General features: G+C 40.3%; 1 long non-coding RNA gene across 1 annotated transcript in view; it reads right to left on the bottom strand.

Annotated features, from left to right (window-relative positions):
• Positions 1–317: 317 nt before the first annotated feature.
• Positions 318–23,656, bottom strand: part of LOC308067374 — a 94,124-nt gene continuing 70,785 nt past the window's right edge. The window contains exon 2 of the long non-coding RNA XR_013929578.1: positions 318–16,910. This is a non-coding gene — a long non-coding RNA (uncharacterized lncRNA). The remainder of the gene's footprint in view (positions 16,911–23,656) is intronic.

Here is a 23,656-nt window from a genome sequence, read left to right as displayed (position 1 = left end):
AATGCGAGGTCTGGCTCAGTCATTTTTAAAATCAATACTTGCTCTCTGAGCACGGGATAATTTAGAGAACATAATTCAGAATTCTACCTTTCAGCATGTATCCTCCATCAAAGGGGGGATTTTTGTCCACAGTCAGCACAAAGGCTACATGACCCAAGAATGCACAGATAAGGTTAAAAAAGAGAGGGAAAGTACATATTTTTTTCAAACCAAAGCATCGCTAGTCACATGTGTAGATGAATATGTCTTTTATGTATGTGCATGTGTGTACCTCCATGAATACCAACTGGAACTGGATGCTTTGAATAAACTCCAGGTTTTGCTTACTCTCATGTTTGGTGTTGTTTTGGTTTGGTTTTTTTTTTTTCTCCTGTTTTGACTGTTTAGTTTGCATATTATCTCACAGTTTCTGAAGCAAGGTCATACTTCACTACAAAGAGTGAAATGTCTGAAAATGGGACCTGAAAAGCCTCTGGTTGGTCGGTGTTCAGCCTTCCTAATGCTGGAATTCTGAAAAAGCTGAAGAATTTCCTACACAGGTATTAGTAGTGTCTCAGCAGCAGATATTTGAACCAAACTGAGCAGCAGAGATTTGAACTTTGCTGCACTAAGTCAGCCCAGATCCGCATGTGTAAATGGAGAATAACAGAGATCCTAAACAGATGGCTGTTCTTTAGGTATTTACCAAACTCCAGTGTTACACACTTGAATCCTTTTGGATTCATTGTCATGTTTAAACATTCTGGTTCTATGTTAAGCCTCCATTTCGCCTTCCATATCCATTCCTTTAATGAAAAACCCCATTTCCCAGGCTTCTTTGGACTCAGTGGTTTTCTGAATGCTCTCCCATTGGAATGTAAAGTCCTCTTTGCACTTTCTCTTCCCACTTTCTCCACCCTGCTCCTGAGCTGAGGACCCCCAGAGCTTCCTATTTCCTGTGCAGCACTCCAGGGACATTCCCGCACCTGTTCCCTGCCTGATTCCCCTCTGCCCCCATATAAAAAACTTTCACTTATCTTTTGACAGGAGCTGATGAAGTCAATCGAGCCTTGTTCATATTTAAAACGTTCTTTATTTGCTTTTAAATTCTGAATGCATTTTAACTTCTCAATACAGAAAAGTTCAGGCACGATCCTGCCCAGATCCCCCTCAGCTTAGAGGAGTGGGAGCCTGGCTACAAGTTCCCGTTTTCATTCCAGTTTTGCTTCTACCTCCTTCAGAAGGGGAGACTTCCAGGTGTATCTGAACAAATTTCACAGCTTTTGTGTATTGTCACAGCATCATGAGAAGACACAGAGGGATCTGCCACCAACAGCACAAACCCTTCTGATTTTTAGCCATTTTCTAATGACAGTTACATAAGAAGTGGTATGTAAAATTTCTGGAGGTCTGGGAAAAAAGCTTGTAAAACCTGACGCCTCATTTAAAAGTCTATTCAAACATCTCGTCCCAATTTCTTACAAGGAAAATATTTGCAACACAAAATTCCTTGCAACACACATTTGAGTTCCATCTGAAAAGCCATAGATGGCAGCAAATTATCTTTAGCAAGGTAAGTTTTCTAATAATTCTCCTTTTCCATGTGCTTCTTTTGATAGAAACAGAATTATATATAACACAAGGTAGTGGAGAAGAGTAACAACAGATAAATAATGGCAACCATGTAAAGACTAATGAAAAACTGTAATTTCTCTTACTTCCTTATTTATAATTCTCAGTCTTTTAACGAGCCCTCAGCCAGTTATTTCAGTGTGGACCAAACAAATAAAATCCACTTGGGATACAAAAGTTTCAAACCCTGCATCCATTCTAAATTTTTTATGAGGATTATCAGTGCTGTTTCATTCTATACACTTTACTGGATGCCCATATCAGCAGCTGCAGCACTGAAGCTGTGCAAAGCAGTTTCCCTTTTAACTTTTTCCACAGCTTTTTGAAAAGGTCATCCTTTTGGGCTGAAATTTCTGATGCCTGTAAATAAATTTTAAATAGGTGACTTAAACCTTATTCCCTCTTTGAATTAGGAGTTAAAATCTATTTCTTCTGTTCTTAAGAAAAATCCTTGTTATTCTTTCCCACAGAAGAGCATAATATGAACATCCAGGTACTTCACAAAAAATCTGAATTTTTTAAACATCAGCTCCACATTTTGTATTGTAGGGTAGACATCTTCCCAGGCTTGGCTGATATTTTCTGCAACAAGATAGATGCTTATAGAGATCTGCGGATTTCTACCCAGTCAAACCTCAAAATAAAATGATGAAATAGAGGGACAGAAGGAAGGTATCCAACTAAACCCAGAAAAAAGTATATAAAGCACCAGTTTCCGTGTCACTGAGGCTTCTTTCTCATTCATGCTGTACAGCCTGGGAGCCCTTGGTATCACCTCTTCGGTGAAGATGGCTCTCTTTCACCACAGAAGAAAAGGTGAGTATTGTACACAGCTTGTTTTTTGCAAGTTCCCAAAACTTTTATAAATGCAGGGTCAGGGAGAAATCCCATGGCGCTTTTACAAATGACCACTAGAATACATATATTTTAAAACCAAGCTAAGAGGTTTTGCTGTACTTCATCTGACTCAGAGAAATGCAACAGCAACAAGGAAGCCTTCTACCTCATTCCTCACTATCCATTGTCTCTGGTATGGTATGATACAAAACCTACATTTAAATCACAACAGGTTGAAAAAAATTACTGAAAGCTTTCCTATGCTCAGTATATACATCGATAAAAGAAGGAAATAAACAACAAGATGGAAAAGTGGAGGATCAGAAAGAAGTTCAAGTTGTCAGCTTTGCACCTGAGGGCCCCTGAGTGATTAAGGGATGGGAATGGAGGCAGATAGATGTTTTGTGGCTGCCGTGATCAGAAGGGCAAAAAGGAACATACACTGGAAACCTGTGGTAGTGCTTCCCAGCATTTAGGAGAAAGAAGCAAGAAAAAACCTGCACATAGATATACTACGACCATTACAGTATATTTTTCCTCCAATTATTTCAGAAACAAACAGCAAGGATAAAAATAACTTGACATGAAATATTTTATTAGTAACATTTGATTGCAGCTTTATTTTAAAGTGTATTGTTTCAGATGTATGAGAGGGACTCTGGCTTTTTTCACTTTACTTGTCTTGGATTTACAGGTAGAAATCTAGATACCTTCACATCCAGCTTCTCAGCAAAGGGAAAAACACTCAAACATGTACCTGCAGTGTAATTTTCTGTCTTCAAACTACAAGTATAAAATTATATGACAGAAAGATGGGGAGATTGCAGGTTTCTGACAAGATTTTATTTAGAATATATATATGATTATGTGCACATTCAGAGTTGGAAATGATCTCATTTGTGAGAAATAACTCCTCTGGTTTCACTGAATGTAAAACAAAGGGTTTGTCATGGTGGCTTCACCAAAAGGCATCTTTAGGAAACACGGTATTTTTAACGGTAGGATTGCTGCAAATTCTGTAATATAAAATTCTAAGATATTTTAGAAAACCTTCGCAACTATAATATCTATATCATAATTTTACAAGTCATACACAACTGCTTTTGCACTGGTTATATTGGCAAAGCTATAATTATGAGGACAAAGACTGTAAAAGCTGGCATTTCTTCATCCTCCTTCATATGGCTTATTTCCCCCATTTTTAACCCATTCTATTTAGTTTCTGTGGCATGGGCAGCTGGACTGCTTATTCAGCTTATTCAACGAGCCTTGACCAAATGTTTATTTATGCTTATTCAACGAGCCTGGAACCAAACCTTCCTTTGCCAAACTGTCCTTATTTCCTCTCCCTTGAAATCTTTCCCTTTGCAGATTCATCCCGCCAAATTTTAGATGCCTGAGTGCCAACTTCAGGACCCCAGCTGTCCTAAACTGTGTCTGTAATCAGGTCTCAGCCACGCTGAATCCAGCCCCCTGTGATGGCAGCTGAAGAGCTATTGAAATGCCATATGCCTGCAAATTCAAATAGACTATGGGTTGCTTTTTATTTTTTTTCCCCCCCTTCTTCTTTTCCCCTTGCTGCAAGGTCAGAGAAATTGTCATTTCATGAAATTATGTTTCTATTTTACACAACTACTCTAAAACTTAAAGGACGACATCTCCTTGGGCCATCACCCTTTCTCCCACTTGCTCTGGGTGTGCACGCACCACAGAGCTGTTCTCACACTCCTGCTGGTTGTATCCAGAAGGACCTGGGAGCAGAGTGTGTGCTGTGACTTTCTTGACTGTGGGGCTAATAGTTTCCAAAACAACGTTGAAGTTTTTGCCTTCAGAGTATAGTTGTAAACCCAGTTCTGGCAAGCACAAAAAAGATCTTATGGTTGCCCAGTGGCCTGCAGCACACAAAGTAAGTATCAGTGATATAGCCCAGCACTAATGCAGTCAGCTTGGTATTTTCTGCAACATTTCAGGAACAGTAAAATGACAATCAAACATAAAATACTATACCAAAATTTAGTTTTGGTCCTGGTCCCCAGCTAAAAATGTTTTGGCAGAATTAACTCCCCTAGCATGTCCAGGACAGGATTTTGCAAATCACTCAGCAAGTGCTCATGACATTGAAGCTGGGTACAAGTCATTACTGTCTCTGCTATGAGAACAGGAGTAGGTAGTACAAGTCTTAAGAAAGAGAAGAGCAGACTGTTAATGTGTAAATGGATATTATTCCAAGAGTGTCTTTGGACTTGCTGTGCTCCAGATTTTGGGTCTGGAACAGAGACAGTCCTCAGGAGAGTATTGGTATCTGCACATCCATGAAATTGGAGAATCCAGTCCTAGCTTTTAAAAGAGCCAGTGATAATATGGCCCTGACATCCTTGAATTTATTTTCAAAGTCAAGAAACAGAAGGGGATTCACATTTTGTTTTATGTGATCTTGCTTTAGTGCAGTGGGTTATACTGAACCAAACTCTGAACCAAAACGCTTCTGAACTTTGATTCTTATAAAACTGTTTTTGAATCTTGTGGCTTTTGACCTCTCTTAAGAGCAGATTCACAATCTAAACACACGAGTTAGTTATGAAAGGAATGCATATGATGCAGAGTAATTTTTTCAGCTTTTCCTAGTTAGATGAAATATTGTTGAATAACGTTGGTTTCCCTGCCAGATTTTCTGACAGAATTCCTTCACAAAAATAAGACCTGCAGGAACTGTAATACTTTTATAAAAAGTCACATCTCCTTTAAATAATTGATTTATGTAGTTCTCTATATTTCATTAGAATTGTTTTCCTTTAAGTAATTTCATAATTCCCTCTTAATGAGCAAGTGAAGAGTGTTTCAGACTAGATAGCATGTGATGTCTAAACCACCAATCACTTCCCTAGAATTCCTATCTCTCAAACCACCTGCTAATCATAACAATTGCTAATTTGAGACCTTTTCGCCATTTCTGGTGTCAGTGACAATGCCACATAGCCTGCAATGGACATTTGGCCAGTCTCCCACCCACCTCAGCGCCTGTTGTCAATGCTGCCCATTTTGGGCTCTATTGTTCTCCCGCCTCTGCTGACCACAAGCAATTCCTTCTTGCCTAATCTCGGGGGAATCTCTGCCTTCACAATGGGGGCAGGGCCGTGTGCTTTGTGTGCAAGATAATCTTTCATAGAATTGTTCTCACACACACACAGACACACACACACACTATCCTACTCACATTCTTTCTGCTTCTGAAAGGCTGATGAACAGCAATGGAAAGGCTTAAAAAGCAGATAGGAAGTGTTAACTATCTCTTTTTACTCGTCCCCTTGTTGATACGCACTTAAAATACATACAGATATGGCTAAACGTGGAAATAAGCGTTCTAAGTAATCATCATTATTTTCACACTCTCCCTAAGATTAAATCCAGCAGTGCTTTGAACATACCTTGCAGCTACAATCTGATAACAGATAAACAAACAGTTCACTGGATTTGGATTTTGTAAATACCTATGTGTAAAAACCATACAGAGGTGGAGTAAGTGCTTCCCACATTATGTGGAAAGAGAATGGAAAATCTAAGGTGATCTGTTAAAGGAGGCAGAACTGACAGCCCCTGTGCTCAGCACAATACCTTCCTACCTTACTGATGCTCCTCTTCCCCAGCCCACTCTGAATAGAAACCAAAATTTACTTGATTTCCCTGTCGGAACTGCTGAAATATGACTTTGTACAAGCTTTACCTTTAAGTCCTCCACAAAGCAGGTTGTGGCAGAAAAAAACCATAAACACAGAGTGTACTGACCAACTGCTTTAACTAGGGTAGAAAAATCTGTAAATATTATTGTACCCTACACTACAATGAATAAAGACTTTAAAAGTATCCCCATTGCCTATGACACGGGTGACAATTTTAGATATTTCTTTCAGCTTTTAAAATTGCTTTTCTGATTTATTTCCAATCCTTTGCCTGAGCAGAGTATAGAATTATCTGCAAAACCTACATCAGGCAGGCATTTCTTTTGGAAAATATTCACACTTGACTTTACTAAAAGAGCAAAGAAAACGCTCAGAAAAAATTCAGCTCTGTCATTATGAAAGCTCTCCTCCTCCTCCTCCTCCTCCTCCCCGGAGCACAGCCCGAGTAGCTGGCTCCCTCTAGGCTCTGAGACCCAACACAGCAGGAGGAACCGCCGGCGGATCAATAATCCGACCCTACATCTGCCCATGTCTAAATCACAAAGCAACAAAACGACCCCCGAGAAGCTCCATCCAGCTGAAGGGAAACTGCTGCTGCTTTGCAGGGATTGCAAAGTCAAGCAAAGACCACAGGCTCACCACTGTATGAAACGGGGATGTTACACAGATTTTTGGAGCACCTTCTGACAAAAGTGCTAAATACAGAAGATGTGAAAAACAAATCTAACATGTCTGTCTGTCCCCTGGGACTAAGCCTACTTGCCCTGGTAGGCACTGGATTCATGCTCTGCAGCCAGGGCTGTAGTCACTTCGTGCTTTGTTGTAGTGCTGCCTTTCATTACTCTCTGCTTCAGCCAGGTGGTGAGGGCCACGCTCGGAAAAGCTCCCCAGGGTCCATGTTGTCTAATAAGTATGGATGTTGCCCGAGGCAGTTGGCAAGGTCCCTGTATCTAAGGCCCAACAAACTCAGCTTTGTAATGATTGGCAGATTTGGGGTTGAAACGTGGCTCCTGACATGACATCGTAATTCATTCCACTCTTCTCTTTAACGTGTAAATTACCTGAGATATTATGGAGTATTTTACTTTTAACCCTCTTACACTAATATTTAATTTTGTTTTACAGCTGCGTCAGTGGACTTCTTTGGTGAGGTTTTACAGATGCAGACAAACGCGGGGGAAGCCCCAGGTAGCATGTTTTGTTACATGTTTTCTCTGTAAAACACAGTGCAGTAAAGAACTTCAACAGTTTCAGTTGAGCTCAACAAAAGGTTACAGATGTCACATGAATGTCAGACCTCAAACCTGGTATTTAATCACTTGGTTCAAAAGTAGCAATTTTGCAGTGGTTTCTATAGAGGAACAAGCTGCAAGCACCTCAGAGTCGCAAAAAAACCCTTTCTATCACGGCGTCAATCTATTTGTGTATCTTTGTATGGCTTCCTCCACTCATCTCAGCTCTGATAAGGAGCTGTACGTATCGCTGTGTACATAAACTAACTATGCACATGGACCAGGAGCAATTGCGCGACCCGTTGCTCACTGCCACAACTTTCATGTGGAACTAGCAGTAAAGCAAAGTGAAGACTATCAAACATTAGTGGATGTCAAGTAAGTGACAGATATGATTCATTTAGTGCTGGGAAAACAGGCAAGATGTTTTATATGGGTATTTGAGTTTTTGTACATTTGTACATTTTACAAAAATTACTGTATCGAAAACCCTCCAAGCTTTGTCATGGCTAAGTTTCAAAGCTTGTCATTAAAACGTAGCATCTGGTTTTGAAAATAAGCTTTGAAATGGTGTTTGTAATAATTATTTCAAAGGATGCTGTCTGTGCTGCTTTGACCATAGCAAACTAATTTTTCCGAGTACACGTGTGTAGATGGGAAGAGAAGGGGCCTGCAGTATGTGCGAGGCAGGCTCCTGAACTCTCTCCCTGGTTGAGAGCTCCTGGCCCCTGGTGCCTCTGCCCATAGCACAGGTCTCTGCTCAATATGTGGAAACACCCTCTGTTTTCAGTAATTATTATAAAATAGTTGATAGTTACAACTTCTAGCTGCAGATAGATTTTTCAGGATGACCAATATCAGCCAGCCTAGCAGCCATTAATTCAATGTTAAGTACTTTGAAAAAATACATCCTGAGAGTGCTCGCTGTCCTTGAGTTTCTCTGATGGCAACAAAATCTAGAAGGATTTAGAATCCACTAGGAGGACATGGCTAGTAAATTGAAGGGTTCGACTCACAAGCCAAAGAAAAACAGCTGAGCCCTATGTCAGGCACTTCGGGAGATCTGTATCACCCCAAACATTTTTTGGCCACCCTTATGATGGTGTAAGATCACTGCCAATTTAAACAAATGCCTTTATCTCAGAGTTCAGCAGAAAGTTTTTGGCCTGGATATTACTGAATTAGCTTTAATTTTTTCCCTTCTTCCCACATCACAAATGTTCTCATCCTCTGGCCATGTGCCAGTAATCCCAGATTTGCTTTCACCACTTCTTGGTCTTTGTGAAAGTCTGCCATTCGTAATGGAAGCCAAAATTAATGTAAACCATGTTCAGACTTTGTTACAAAAATTTACGTGGTCCTAGCTGAAAAAAACATGCACAGAGGAAAATACCAACCCCTCTCTCCCCTAAAGCAGTGAAGAACTTTGCTCTATAGTGAACAGATGCTTTTGGGATTGCCTCTGTTCATCACAAACTGTCCTTTGCAACATTTCTAGCACTGGGGAGCTCCAGGAGCTCTTGAAGAGCCATTTTAATTTGGATGCAGTGAATGTTCCACAAGTTCCAAGTATCCCATGTATTTCAGTGTAACGTGTCAATACCGGATAAAAAAAAGTAAGTGAAAACTTGCCCTGCAAACCAGGTATTATTTGTACAAATCTGGCACCAACAGATTCTTGTTTGTCAATACTAAATACTGGACCAAATTAATTTATTTTTTGTTCATGTTACACCTAAATGGATTGACCAGCAATTCACTTGGCTATAGTTTAAAAATAACACAAGTACCACTTCTTACTGCACTTTGCTCCATATCAGGGTAAAATAGCTTTTCATAATCACACTCGGGTAAGTACAGAAGATATCACTTTTGTCCACGTTGAGTGGAAAAACAGCTTAAAGGCTGCTTATAAGATGACAAGACAGTTGCTACAGAAGCCTATTTCCCTTTCATCCCTGGCCCTTCAAGACAAATCCAACCTTGCAAGTTGCTGAGCTCTCTCAGCTTTGACCATGCCAGATGCTGCAGATGTTCAATGGTCACAGGAACAATTCCCAGCATTCCCCTGTCAGGAGGGCGAGGGAGGATTTTTCCCTGCCCACATGTGAAATTCCATGACACTTCATTTTGGTACATGTTTTCTTGCACAGAAAATAAATTATTTTTTAGTTACCCAAAGAAAAGTTTTTCATTTTAACAAGACACATTCTATATTGCTTTGAGGCTGAGGAAGACATGGGAGCTGCAAGGGCTCAATACTTGGTGGTAAGAAGCAGAGTGAGTTAATCAGTGCTGAGCCAATATTTCAATATAATGTTAGTGGGCTTGGTGCTATTTTTAGCACCTCTGCAAGCTGCACTCATTGTAGTTCCTGTGGCTATTTTTGGCAGAGGGGGAGCATTGCCTCTAGTTACCTGCCCAAATTCTTATTCTGGCAATTTCATCCTCCCTGCTGAAACAACTCGCAGAATTGTCTATAGGATAAACATGTTTCTGTTCCTTCTTCAGTAGCACACAGTGATACTAGACTGCATGAAAAGCTGACATACCTTTAGCTGATACATTTCTTCCGCAGGTGAGTGCCACCTAGGGTAGTGATTTTACTTGACACGCTCTGCCAGTGTGTGTGTGTGGAGGCATAGCATTTCTGTGCTCCAGAAGTCTTGCTGGCCCATGATGTTATTGTGGTCAGATTCCAAGAAGTGTCCTGCCTGGTCCCCTCCGCCTATTTACGTTATGAACTCCTTGGGAAAGCTAGCACCTCTCCTCCTGCACCGGGGTCCACGCTGCATGCATTGCCAGCACTCAGAAAAGGACAAGGTATTCTTTTCAGCTCTTTGCCTGTGCTGAGTGCCCACTGTCAAAACAGGGCAGGGCAATAGTCTCTTGTGTTTACAAGGGCTTTGTTTCATGAAATGCAGACCTGAACCCTCAAAGTCAAATATACCCGTGATGTTTGAGTTAACTATTACATTAGAAAGGGGAAGCTTCCCATGTTTGTGTGGTTACTAGGAAACAATGTAAATGTCTTATAGCATTGTAAGATAAAATTTTGAGCCTGCTATCTTAGACATTGTTGCTTTAATAAGCTGTACTGAATTACAGTAAAATAGATTATAGATTTGAACATACCCTTGGCTTCAATATAATCTTGCTACCAAATGGTTTTAAACACAAAGGCCTCCAGATTTTACTTTTAAGTCAGACTATCCCCCCAAAACAGAAGACACCATCTGATGGTGAAGCTATTTTCCCCTTGCTTTCTCCATTTTCCTTTCATGACACAATACAGGTATAGTACAGCAGAAGATGCTGTACATCCTCTGTCTCCTTCCCTTTTAGTGCTAGAACCACTTCTTTATCTGAAAGATCAGCCACCTAAGGCTCTTTTCCAGCACATGAGTATGTAAGGTTTTCTCTCCCTACTTTGAAGGATGCCAGTTCTGAGCGCAAAGATGCCTACTTGAGGGAAAAACCCTCTATAAATCTGTCAGCCATCTGAAAAAGGAAAGCATTTAATTGTAATTTAACTGCAGAGGCATTTCATGTGTTTTCACTGTTACAATGAAGAGGAAAACTTTCATTATCAGGTTCTGGGATTCAGCTGTGCATCTTTCCTTAACGCTAATAGGAGGCTCTGCTATTTCTGCCCACCTAACGCTGAAAAATTACTCAATAAAAATTACTTGTCTCATGCAATTACACCCTCTTCTTTCAATTAGCACTCTCTCTAGTAGTTAGGGTGGGCTTTAGGAGCCCAGTAAAGAGATATTTCTTGGCTGAACAAAGTCATCTTCTTACCAAGTAGCTTGGTTAGCTTGAGCCTTTCAATGTGCACAGGATCCCAAAAGCATTTCATCCTCATTACTGAATCACAATGCTGCTGGTGAAGTGTGAATGTGGATGCTTCAGTCTTCTGGGAAAGGGGAGCTTAATATTGAATAAACAACTATCTGGGGAGAGGCAAAGGAGACTAAAAGGAGCTTCTGGGGCAGAAGAGGGCTAAAGCCAAATATTTTTATTGGTATCATTTTTCTTTTAAAAGGGAATGAGCCACTTAAGAGTTTCCTTTGATTTGTATTTGGCTGACTGAATTATTGTCAGAGTGAGGGAAATGCCTGTAATGCAATCCTGAGTGGTCAAGTGCACAGCACATATAACAAAATACCACAGTCCTTAAAAAGGATAAAGAGCACAGAACAATGCTTGCATATGTGCATCCCTCTCTGACATTGAGTAAGTTGAATAATCTAACATAAACCAGCACCAAGATTTTGCATCTTTTTCTCATGTTTTCAAAAATTTCTGGCTGAGCAAAACTTTTCTTTCATTTCCTGGCATTTTGAACAAAAAAGTACTTTGGAAAAAAGAAACCTGTCCTAAGCAGCAAGGGAGGTGTGATGGCAACACAGAGGCAGCTCACCAGGGAGCTGGGTGAAGGCAGCGCCGTAGGGCTAGAGCCCAGGGACCAGTCCCTGGGGCTGCTCCAGGGCAAGGAGAAGGGCTTGTCCTCCTCACTTCGCAGGACAGCAGCTCAGCCTGTTCTCCCAGGGCCTTCTGAAGTGAGGTGAACTGTGATCGCACCTTTCAAAGCTTTTTTCTCTTGTATAACTAAACACACATTAAGTCAGGCAGAGGAATTCCCATCCCTTAACGCAGCTGAGGATTCTACTTATCAGGCTCCAAAAATTATTCTCTCCCCTTCTCTGGCCAGAATAATGTTTGGTTATTTTTACAAAGCAGTGACCAGCATTACCATCAAAGTTTTGAGACACATGGGAGCACTTCCATCCTTTATGATCTGTTTATTATTGAGAAAAAGCATTTATGGGCTGAAGAAGACACAGTATAATCCTCAATTTACAATGCAGTTAAGAACACTTATAAAACTTTTCATCAGTGCAAGGTTTTTTTGTGTGGTTTGTTTGTTTGCTTGCTTAACATTGCTAATAAACAGCAAATGAAAGAGACAGTGGCAGGAAAGTGGAGTATTTCAGTAAATCATGATGTAACGAAGAACTTTAAAAGATCTAGAAGATTAAAGGCTACAAGATTTTCTTTTTTTTTTTTTTTTTTTTTTTTTCAATTTTAAACAAAGGAATAGCTCTAAAATCAGATTAAACCAGAGCTGTAATTTTACCACGTGGTGTGCCCATCTAGCCCTGAAATTTGCCCCACAAGGAGCTGCTCTTCACCAACAGCCAAAGTGGTTTGACCCAGAAAGAGAGTAGTGCTGGGTCAGCCCAACAGAGGGCAATGGGATACACCGATGTTAAACTGCTCCATAACCCACCGAAGATGGTGGAGCTGGTCACAGCCCATTCAGTTAAAACCCACCACCACCATATTACACACAGTGCTGCCTAACACAAAGCAAGGAGGAAGGAGCAATTCAGAACTGAAAAGAAGAGTGCAACTAGAAAGCTTCAAGGAGTACTTATATAGTTGAATTGCTAATGTTGACTCCTGTGTTTTGGGTGGGGTGGGGAGGTTTGTTTGTTTTTGATTGCCTGCATTTGTTTTTAGATCTGTAAACCAAGAATCTTGAGTAAAGCCAATCTGCCAGACACATCTGATGAGAGGTCAGAAGCTGTGGCAGTGGCACAGGGGCCGCTTATTTGGGTGATCAGCAGGTTACACATCCTGCAATGGGGCTTCTTAGTCTCCCCTCTGTATTGGGAGCATGTCCAGCTTGTGCAGGCTAAGATAAGCTCTGCTGAGCTCACACTATCTTAGAGAGATGTATGGGTTATAACAAGCATGTGTATGAAGAATAAACGTATTTTGGTTGCTTTTCATTTTACCTTTGGTCTGTCTCAGAAGTCTGGGAGCAGGCAGACCAAAGAAGATTAAAATAGGGTATTCACATCAAGATGGAATGAAGAATCTGGGAATTATCAACCAAGGTTTATTCATGGGAATTCAGTATGCCAGCTCATCTCCCAGGCATACTCAGACAAGATCTGAGTATAACCAATAACACTTCCCAGTATTTATTTAAACAGAGCCTCCAGACTCAGACTCACATCACTAATACATTGTGGCCTTGTCTCTGCATAAGCATATTAACAAACTGGATTATTTTACAAATTACACTGCATTCCTACATAGTGAAACAGAATGGCAGGAAAGCTCAAAATTCAAAATATGTATAATGAAATGCATGATGCTTTGTTCAGTTGGTAGTAGGTAATTTCACAGATGTTTAGCTTTTCTTTTGTTGTATGTTTCTCTCAAAATCAGTATCTGGGAAAATGTGAATTAACAAGCATCTGTACAGTGGGAGGATGACCACACAGTGATTTCAAAATCATGCTCTCATTACTGCTAAAAATATAGTTTGTTATCCCAAGAAGGGATGTAACACCTCTGTAATTAGGGACTGCTCTGGCCTCAGGGGAATCCTAATAAAGCAAATTTCATACATTGATGTGCTTCCCATTGCTTCATTTCTTTGTTCTATCACCCTGTTGTTAATAACACCCTGCAGCAAAAAATGTTCATGAAGCCAAGAGCTGTCCAGATAAGAGAAAAGGTCATGATCCCCCTAGTGCGCGTTCATCAGTGAATGGACACCAATCTGAAAATAAGAGGATGCCTGTCAATATGGAATGGAAGGCAGCAGCATAACATCAAATTAAAGCCAACGAATGCTCATACAGTTGTACTGGGCTCCAACCTTAACCAAAAATCAATAGTCAACAAAGTATTACAATATGAAGTGACTGAATCACTGGGGAAGGAGGTAGCAGAGGGAGGAAGTGCATGAAAGCTTTGCAAACATTTTTATACTTACTTACACATATGCACACAGATGGTGGAGAAGATGATGCTCTGTTGTCTCTAAATTTTAGCAGGAAGCAGAGTCTTAGCTACCAGGGGTGGGAAATACACTATAAGATTCCAGCCGTGCCAGTGTTGTTAACGGAGGATGCAGCAGGGACACCCCTCCTCTTATGCAAGGTCCCGAAACCAATAAAATGTATTACACACAGTCTTCATGTTTGATCACAGGCCCAAATACTAAGGGTGACTGCTGACCATAATTCATGTATATTTTATGGCAATGCCTTTGAATAATCACAGTAGCAGTAAAAATTTCACAGGACAAGCAATGTCAGATGGCATTATGGGAAGCAGGGATTTTTGCCAAGGAAAGGGTACAATGAAAATATCGGTTTGCCTTTGATCTTTTTTGATAGGGTATATTTGTGGGGAAAACCACTGTGTGATTACAGACAAAGTACCACCCATATTCCAAGGAGTTTGCCTTAAAACCCTCTACATTTATCTGTAAATTTGTGAAAAACAGTAAAATTGTAAATTTCTGTCCCCAAGTCTAACTTTTGGCTATGTGCTTTCAATTTCAATGAACTTTGTGCTTTCATTTTAGGCCACTGATAGCTGATTCCAAAACAACTCACAAGCAGTTAGGAAACTCCCAAAAGCACCAGTGGAATTTGCTTCAGGCCCCAGAGACATAGGGGATCACTCCATTCCTAACTGCAAACAATGATCAAATTAAAAAGTCTTTATTTCCCCCCATTGTTTTCAAACAGGAAGAATTAAAAAAAAAAAAAGCTAAAAAACTTTAAAAACATATAGCTATCCACATAGCAGGTTTGTCTGAGAACTGGCTTTTCTCTGAGCAGTTGAGAAGGCAAAGAGAACTGGGGAATTTCCTATTTTTACATTATTTTGTGGTGAAACAAATCATTTAAGCAATGAGGTGGACCTCTGCTTTGGTGCTCTTCATTTTGCCCCACTGAATGTACAAGATTAATTTTGCTGCCTGAAGGCCACCCTGCACATAATTAGGCCTGATGTTGGAAAATGACCTTAATTTTATCTATCAGTTTTGTACCCAGAGTAAGTACAGGAGTACTTTATAGCCCTTAGACATTTGATGACCAGATTAAACATGCAAATCAGATAGCTGGACGCATAAGCATGATTAAATTAACCATCCCTTACTTAAATCTATAAACCTGCACAAATAATTCATATTTAAAATTTGCCATTATTTCCAAAGATAAAATTCACCACCACATTCAGAGACTGCTTTTGAGCTCTTCTAAAATTCCCAGCTCCTATGTTTATAGCTTATCAGAGAAGCAGGGAAACTTAAGATTTCTCTGAGTTTTTCAGGATGAGTTACTGAAAAAAACCTGAAGATGACATTAATCAGGATCAGGTCAAGTCATTCTAGGCATTGCACAAACCATGCAATGATGACCTAGATCAGATTATGAACTAAAAAAAAAGACCTAGACAAGTAAATGACAGGAAAAAAGGAGATTGTAAGGGAGACATTGCAAAAAGGGGAGACTGAGTGCAAAGCAGATCAGATCCACTGAATTGTGTTATTACAGTTGTTTCTTTCCTTCACCTTCAAAAATACCTTGCAGTAGGTATTTTATTGAGTCAAAAATTAAGACTTCATGTTTACTCATCTGCTTAATTGCAAGATGGAATGAAGAAAATAGGAGAAGTCAGTCTTATTTCCGGAACACCAAGTGAACCTGTGCTTGGATATGAACTTTGCTTGGCATGTTATGCGAGAACTATGTTTTAGCCTTTTCTTATTACCCAAGCCATAAATTTACTGGACAATTATGGTCTGCAACCTACAATGTAGTGTCAGTTCCAGTAACCCAGGGACTCTCATCAACCAATTTTTTGTTTGGTTTGTTTCTTCCAGGAACCTTGGGCTCCTTCTCATTTTCAGGGCAAACTCTACCTTGGAGCATGTGGTGTCTCAACAGCTGCATCATAAGCAAATCTTCAGGTTTATTACCCTGTTAATTAGGGTCACTGCCCACTAATAATTTAGCCAATGGGATATTTTTTAATCAGCCAGTCATTGCATTTATTATTTCCTTTGGCTGAAACTGTAATAAACACTATGAAATACTTTAATTTATGATAGTTCTACCCATCATAAAAGCATTTAACCTGGCCCTAAATTTTCTTTAATGGTAGCTTTCATTTCTATTATTTTAGATCTTTTAAGACTCTGTAATAGAGATGTGGACTTCACTGTCATTTAGCTCACTAGCCTTGCTAGAAAAATCCACTCCTGAATAAATATGTGTTTCATTCTCTTGCTAACAAGGATTAGCAGAGAACTAGCCTGTTAATAGACCTGATTACTACAGTCTGCGTCACTGTATTAGGGCAGGATACACATTGCCCACAGAGGATGCTCTAGACCAAATAGACCAGCCCCCCCGCACCCGCCAAGGGTTGGGGGGGGGGGAAACCAAGCAGCCGCAGATGACTCCCTGCCACTTCATCCGCGCACAGGCCCCCTGGTTAAAAAGTTTGAGGACCCCTGAAATAGACCTGAAATCCTTTGGGTGTCCAGTCCAGAAATGAGAGCAGGTTTGCAAACGGGGTAACTATCCAGAGGCCTGGCTCCACTTTTGGTGCCCAGTTACCTGGAGATGGTGGTGGCTTTTTTGAGGCTGATTATAGGGCAATATGATCCTCAAGAACATCCAAGGAAGATCTTGCAGTCTTCTCAACTGAGAGCTCCAAGAGCTCTGCCCTGAAAAAACAGATAAGCTCAATGCTGATATTTTTGCTATTTTCATTCTACTGTTAGAGGAAAGGCCTGTGCAAACCTACTAAAGCTGACTAGTGAAAGGGGAGAAGGAAGAGGAGCTGGTAGTATTGTGCCACATTAAAAGGTGTTGCAGCAAAAGCTTAAAAGTGAGAGGAGGTGGTTGCTCTTTTCAAAAGAAGTGAACCTCTATAAAAGGACACACAGAGAAATAAATACCAGGACTAACTAATGGTTTCCTTGAGTATAACAACTAAGCAATGATGTATGCAGGATATAATGCCAGCAGCTCATCCTGACAAGCAGAGATAGGCAGAAAACTAGAGTAATGTTCCTTTCATGAGGGAGGAGTATTAACCATGAAGATGTTTTTCCACACCAGCAGGACTGAATGCATTAGGATTAGGAGCAGAGATGGGCAAAGCAAATCCTGAGAGGTAAGGAGCTTGTCAGCATTATATTGATGTCACAAGTCATGCTGATGCCCAGGTAGTAATAGCACTATTTTTTGTAGCTGTTATTTGTATTAAAGTAGCTGAGATTAGGATCTCTTTGTGTTAAGCCTTTAAGCAAGGGAAAGTCTAACCCCCAAAGAGAATGCAGTTATCGATAATAAGACAAGCAAAACCTGGGAACAAGGCACCGTTATTATTCCCATTTTATAGCTGGAGAACTGAGACACTGAGATTAAATAACTTGTCACCAAAAAGAAAAAAAAAAAGTTTGGCAGAGTTGTGACATAGAGCCACATCTCCTGATTCTACAGCTTCTGATTCAACCACAAGATCAGCCCTCCTTTCATTACCATATAAATAGTAATAGTAAGTAAATAACATAGTACTCACCTAAAAACCTCAAACAACTTAACAAATACTAGTTGAGCTTAATGATGACTTTGGAAGAACAGTAAATATCCTTTTAAGTATTCTCTTGATCTAAACAGGCCGGCTCTGCCTTCCCTTGTTCCAATAATGCACATCATATCAAGGATGCCAAATTGTCATCCTGGCATTGAAAGTATCATCCTAATTTACACTCAGGATGTAGGGGGAAAAAAAAGCACGACATATGAATGAATGTCTGTAAAACTGTTAAGTAGTCTGTCACTTTTACTGGATTAGGAGGCTGCTTGTGCAGTATAGCCACAATATATATCTTGACTAGGATTCCTGCCAGCAATAGAGAAATACTGCAAAAGACTGCCTCAAACAGCAGCCGCGGCAGGAAAAGGATGACCAAAGCACAAGGATTCTCTAGAGCTGGGGGTCCTGTAGCCCTTGATACCTCAAGGCAAGAGGCCCCTGCTGCGCCCATGGCCATGGGGAGTGCTACGAGGCTGGACACTACTACGGGCTGTAACTTCAATCTCAGCTGTCCAAGGCAAATGCTGTGATGGTGCCTGAAGTAGATTTTTCTTCCTTAGGCTAGGGTATGTTTCTTGTTATAACTAAAATTACACCTTAATTTATGGTTTTATTTGTCTGAGCAATGCAGGGTTAATGTCCTGTGTGAGGAAAAGTAATATTTCCTTTATTAGCACAGTCTCTTAATATAGAGTTACATCTGTGGCAAGGACCAACACCACAGGGCTGTGTTTTATGTCCTCCTCATAATTTAACACATGAGAGCATATATTTTAGAAGGTATTTCTCAGCTCGCCACAGGCATCAACATGCTGCAAATTAGAGGCAAAAATCTAGGTGCAACCCCCATGGCTGTGTTTCTCTTTCCAAATGGTCAATTCAACAAGACAGAGAAGACAACAGTGCACATATTCAGCCTGGTGTTACTCTACCAGTGGTAGCAACAGATAAGTTGTGGCTGCACAGACTGAGGGAAACTGGTCTCATTCTGGATCTGATGACTTGCATGCTTTGTTTCCTCCATCCTTTTCCAGCTGAAGGGGAGGTGCTCTGCCTTGTGTGGCAGGATTGCCCATCAAAGTAGATGCTAAAACTTTTTTTCTTTCTGTGTACGCTTTACTTTTGTCAAGCAGAGACACAGGAGAAAGACAGACTAAGCAGGAAGAAATGTCACTAATAGACTGTTCCTCCTGAAGAGTAGAGCGTATTGAGATAACCCCTTCCTGGATTAATTTCTCTAAATGCTATGGTAACCCCTTCAGACTCCAAGGATATTCAAGGAGTATTAGAGGAGCCTCATATTCCTCAGAGCACAGTGGGGATAACAGCAGGGGCTGGAGGGGCAGACCACAGTGAACCATGCATGCAGTTGCAACAGGAGCTCAGCTCCAGATCCTCATGCAGTGGCCTGGTGATCTACAGCAGCAAGGCTTTCCGTGGGCTGGTATTAGTTTAGTCTGTGAAATCAGAGCTGCAGAAATATTGTTTTTCAGCAGCTGGGTTGTTGAGTAGCACGAGAGTAATGACAGTACAATGTAGTACCTAGGGAATGCTGCAAACTGCTAGCAAGTAAGGCTTCTGCACACATAAACAAACACATATGCCAATAGTCCATATATGACATGTCATAGCAGGCCAAGACAATGAAGTGGTTAAATAAAGCTTTAGAAATGGAACAGAAGGTTCTATAATTATAGTAGACACTCCACAACTCTGGAAAAAAACTTAATTGTCTCAATATTAAAGATGGAACTGAGAGTATTCTCCAACAAAACTGGTATTTATATTTCTGCCCAGAAGAGAAAAATTGAATGTTTGCTTTCTGATTCAAAACAGATTTTTATTTCTGGAGATGTTATATCCATAGAAGAAAACTCAGTGAAGTTTGATATTCTAACAAATTTATGAGCTCTTAAAATATTAATTCTGACAAGTACTACAGCGAGACACACAGAGCCATAACTACCCAAACTATAGGCTATATGAAGAGTTACCACACACTGCCTCCCTATGTGTGTTACTCAGACCTAGACTGTCACCATCTGTGCGTTGTGAAGACAGCAAGAACTCATTTAATAATTAGTATCAGTGGAAAGTGCTGTACCACATAAGCACAGTGTTCTACATAACAACAATGTAGCTCAATAACAAGCTTAGCATGTTTAAGCATAATTGGTTGGAGAAATCAATCCTCTTCTCTGGTGTAACTGTTGTGCATGCAAGTGAGAAACAGGACCAAACCAGAGAGAGCTCTGCTAGTGGCTCCTTTTGCTGCAGGTTCACGTTTATGTGCAAGTACTGAGGAATGTACTCGGAAATCAGGTAAGGATGGTAAAGTAAGTAAGAATGTTTCTTCCCCTGTTTCTGGGCAGACCACGAAGAGTAATTGCAGTGAAAGGCGATTTCTCCCATCATGCCTTGTGCTCTATTGAGTTCACTCAAGATGTAATTGGAAAACAAATACAGCAACACCATCATCAGGACAGACACAAGTGCTTGTCTTGGGAATGAGCTGTTCTATAATGTGATAGGTCTTATTTCCACTGACACTCCTTATTCTTATCTAATAAAATACACCATCACAGCCTTTGTAACCCTATAGTAATAATTAAACCTCATACATATATATTGGTGCTCTGTAGACATTTAAAAGGGTATTTTAATAACTATTAAAGGTTAGGAATTGGTCTATGTAGGGAAAATAGAATCTAGTTCATCACCAAATTATTTTGTTAATAGAACCTTCACCTCCCCTTACACACTCACACAGCATATAAGGAAGTTGTAAGTAGCGGCTAATAAAAGTAGATCTTAGTAAACAAATATTTTTGCTAGAAATACTGCATGGCATTACATAGTTACACTTATTTTTAACCTTTCTATTTATACACATTTCCAGTGCACTCAGTGTAGTATCTGAGTGACTCGCAAGATTAAAGATGCACCAATACATTTACTATGAAGTCCATAATCTATACAAAGAAAATAAAGAAAAAGCAATTACCGGTGAGAAATGCCACACTTGTTAAAAATACCAGCCACAGCTCAAGAAGCTAAATTTGATGAGATTGCACATTTGATATGACTCATTTGTTCGACGGTTTTAGTCTTAACAGGTACATGGCTGAACTTGAAAGGATAATTTCAAAATAAATGTATAGCTATTAGCTGCTGGACACCACAAAAGTCGTACCAGAATAGCATTGCAAAGTCAAACAAACTAAAAATATTTCGAGAGACACAGTGACACTGCCAGTGACTGCAGCCAAGAAGCTTTTTATCTGCATCAGAGTAAGACTTTAGACTTGAAAGCATTTCTTGGCTCCCTCAAATACACCTAATTTTTCTTGTTTTTAAGGCTGCAAGCCTGTAGACACAATGTGTAACGTGCAGCTGCACAGGAATCCATTGCAATTTAGTATTATTCATAGCCACCTATCTGATATGACAGTACTGTTAATTATGTCACACCCACTAGCTAACATGGGACCACAGAGATGCTTCACACAGATGTGTTTACAACTGCATGGTGTCTTTAAATGAATAAACCATATTCAATACAGATACTGCTAACAATGCACCTCTCTTACAAATGTTCATGTAGCAAAGGCACCCCCCCTCTCACCCCTCCACCCCTCTGCTGATAAATAGAAATCTTAATATTTACTACAGGAAGTGCAAACATATAGAGCTTGTCAAGTAGCATTTAGCCCTGATTACACTGCCACAATTATTTGGTTACCTTCTCCTGTCTGCTTCCTGTCTGCTAAGTGTGATGCTTTTTTTCCCCTGCCTAATATCCTGTGAAGGTGCCAATTACCCTGCTGCTTATCAGCTGAAAACTATGCCTTGTGCAAAGGGAGCATCAATTATTTGTGAGCAGAGAGCAAAGCCTGTTTGAATCATAATGATAGGATGCTGGGGCTTCCAGCAAATAGAACATATCAAAAGGTAACATAAATCTAATAAAGTGTAGGTCATAAGGGATCATCTCAGAAGTCCACACTTCAATCTTTAATTGTTAAAATTATGTTAGTTTTGCAGAAGGCAAGTCTGTGAGTATATATGAGCTTACTATAACTTAATAATGGGAAAAAAACCACAGCAGAAAATATATTTTCTTGAAGCAACATTGTCTTTAAGACACATCATTTCTCGCACTCAATTCATTCAAATCATTAGGCTTTTTACTTCAGTGCTGTTGTTTATGCCTTGATTCTACACTGATAACCATTTTGCAGCAAACCCTCCTTGGTCTTAGCCAGATATAAACATGCTGCAAACCTGTAATCCTCTGCAGATTGCAGAGAGAGGCTGTAAAATGATTTTGTGGGGACACCAGTCTCTTTATTTGGTATCAACATTGCTTTTACAAGCTTCGCTCCCCCCTGCCCCCCCTTTCAATTTCAGGCAAGCTTTTGTACATGGGGGGATATGGGACAGAAAGATTAGGTTATTCCTTGAACTACCTCTGTAAGGTCAACTCTTTATATGCTTTTGAAACCCAATTTGAAGGGCTTGTCCCTACTTTTTCCTCAAGGATTGTGATTCACAAGGGTTACTACAAGAGACCATTATCTTATCGTAACACCTGCTCCAAGTGGTGGGACTGCAGGGTAGCTCCCACAAACCAGCTTCTTTTCTATTACAAAACTGCTTACCTGCTGACTGACACAGTCTCAATTCAAATGATGTACAAGTGTGTCCCAACCATTTATAGGATTATTGTGCTCTTCTTTCATGAGGCTGGTACCCACCCCCAATACTGAATCAGGTCAGAAATCAGGAGACAGCGCTTCTGTGGAAGATCTGACTATTCAGAGTTGCAACATGTAAGGAATAAATATCACACTGGTTTCTATACCTACAGTGGCATGGGAGTCTTATTTTGGATTATTACCCTGTTCTAGGAGAGCAGCAATACTGCTACTTAAAAAACTTTTGACACTTTTTACACTACTCAGTGCAGAACATTACTTTTAGACCACCGAGCCTTAGAAAAAATGCTTCCTAATTCCTAAAAAAATCCTGCTTCCCGATGAGTGCACAGAATACTATATTGGTACTGTAAGAGAAAAATAATGGTGTCTCAGTCTCAAAGGACTCATCTAAAACACTACAGTATTAACAAAATGCATATGCACACAGATACAAAGGTGAGCCTCTAGTGACGGTCATCATCTGGCAATAGATGTCACATGATGGTCAGAGGCATAGGAGATGCTTGAAAAACCCAGAACAGCAGATGTGACACAAACAGCATGATGGAGCAAGAAGCAGAACGAGGCAGCTGAGGAATGGTGCCTTTTTCTGCCTCATCTCTGCACATCTCAGACCAGCCTACAGTGTTCTGTGATCAATTATTATACCTGCAGGTCTGCTTAGGGATCTAGAGAAATTCAATATTTTCAGCTGCAGCTTTCTTCCCAGCAATTGCAGGCCTCTAGCTTCCAGAAAATACACCCCACACACCAGTTTGTAACCTTGTACCCCTCACAACTAAGAGCACACAGGCAGTCTTTGTGCTAGGAGAAAATATTGATGCTGACACCCATTAATCACTGGTGTTCTTCAAAGGAACTGATGGAACAGTCTCTTTCTCGTATTACTCGTTTCAGTGAATACCCACCATTTCCCATTTCCAGTGGTTATGAGTGAGAGGGGCATACGCTTCCCTGTCAGAGCACAGCGATCTCCTGTCATTTGGCCAATACAGTCAATTATTCCTCTACTCTGGCACGGCATTTGGAGTACAGCCATCACGGCTATTGTCATGCCTTCACCTCTACTCCTCTATGTTGCCTTTGGAAGAATTTACCAGGACATGGGACTAGCTCCTGCTGAAGTCCTCAAGTCACAGCTTATAAC

The sequence above is a fragment of the Falco punctatus genome (genome assembly GCF_963210335.1).
Source record: "Falco punctatus genome assembly, chromosome: 7".
NCBI classification, from domain to species: Eukaryota; Metazoa; Chordata; class Aves; order Falconiformes; family Falconidae; genus Falco; species Falco punctatus.
The sequence above is the reverse complement of the archived record's forward strand: the minus strand, read 5'-3'. Positions and strand labels throughout refer to the sequence as shown.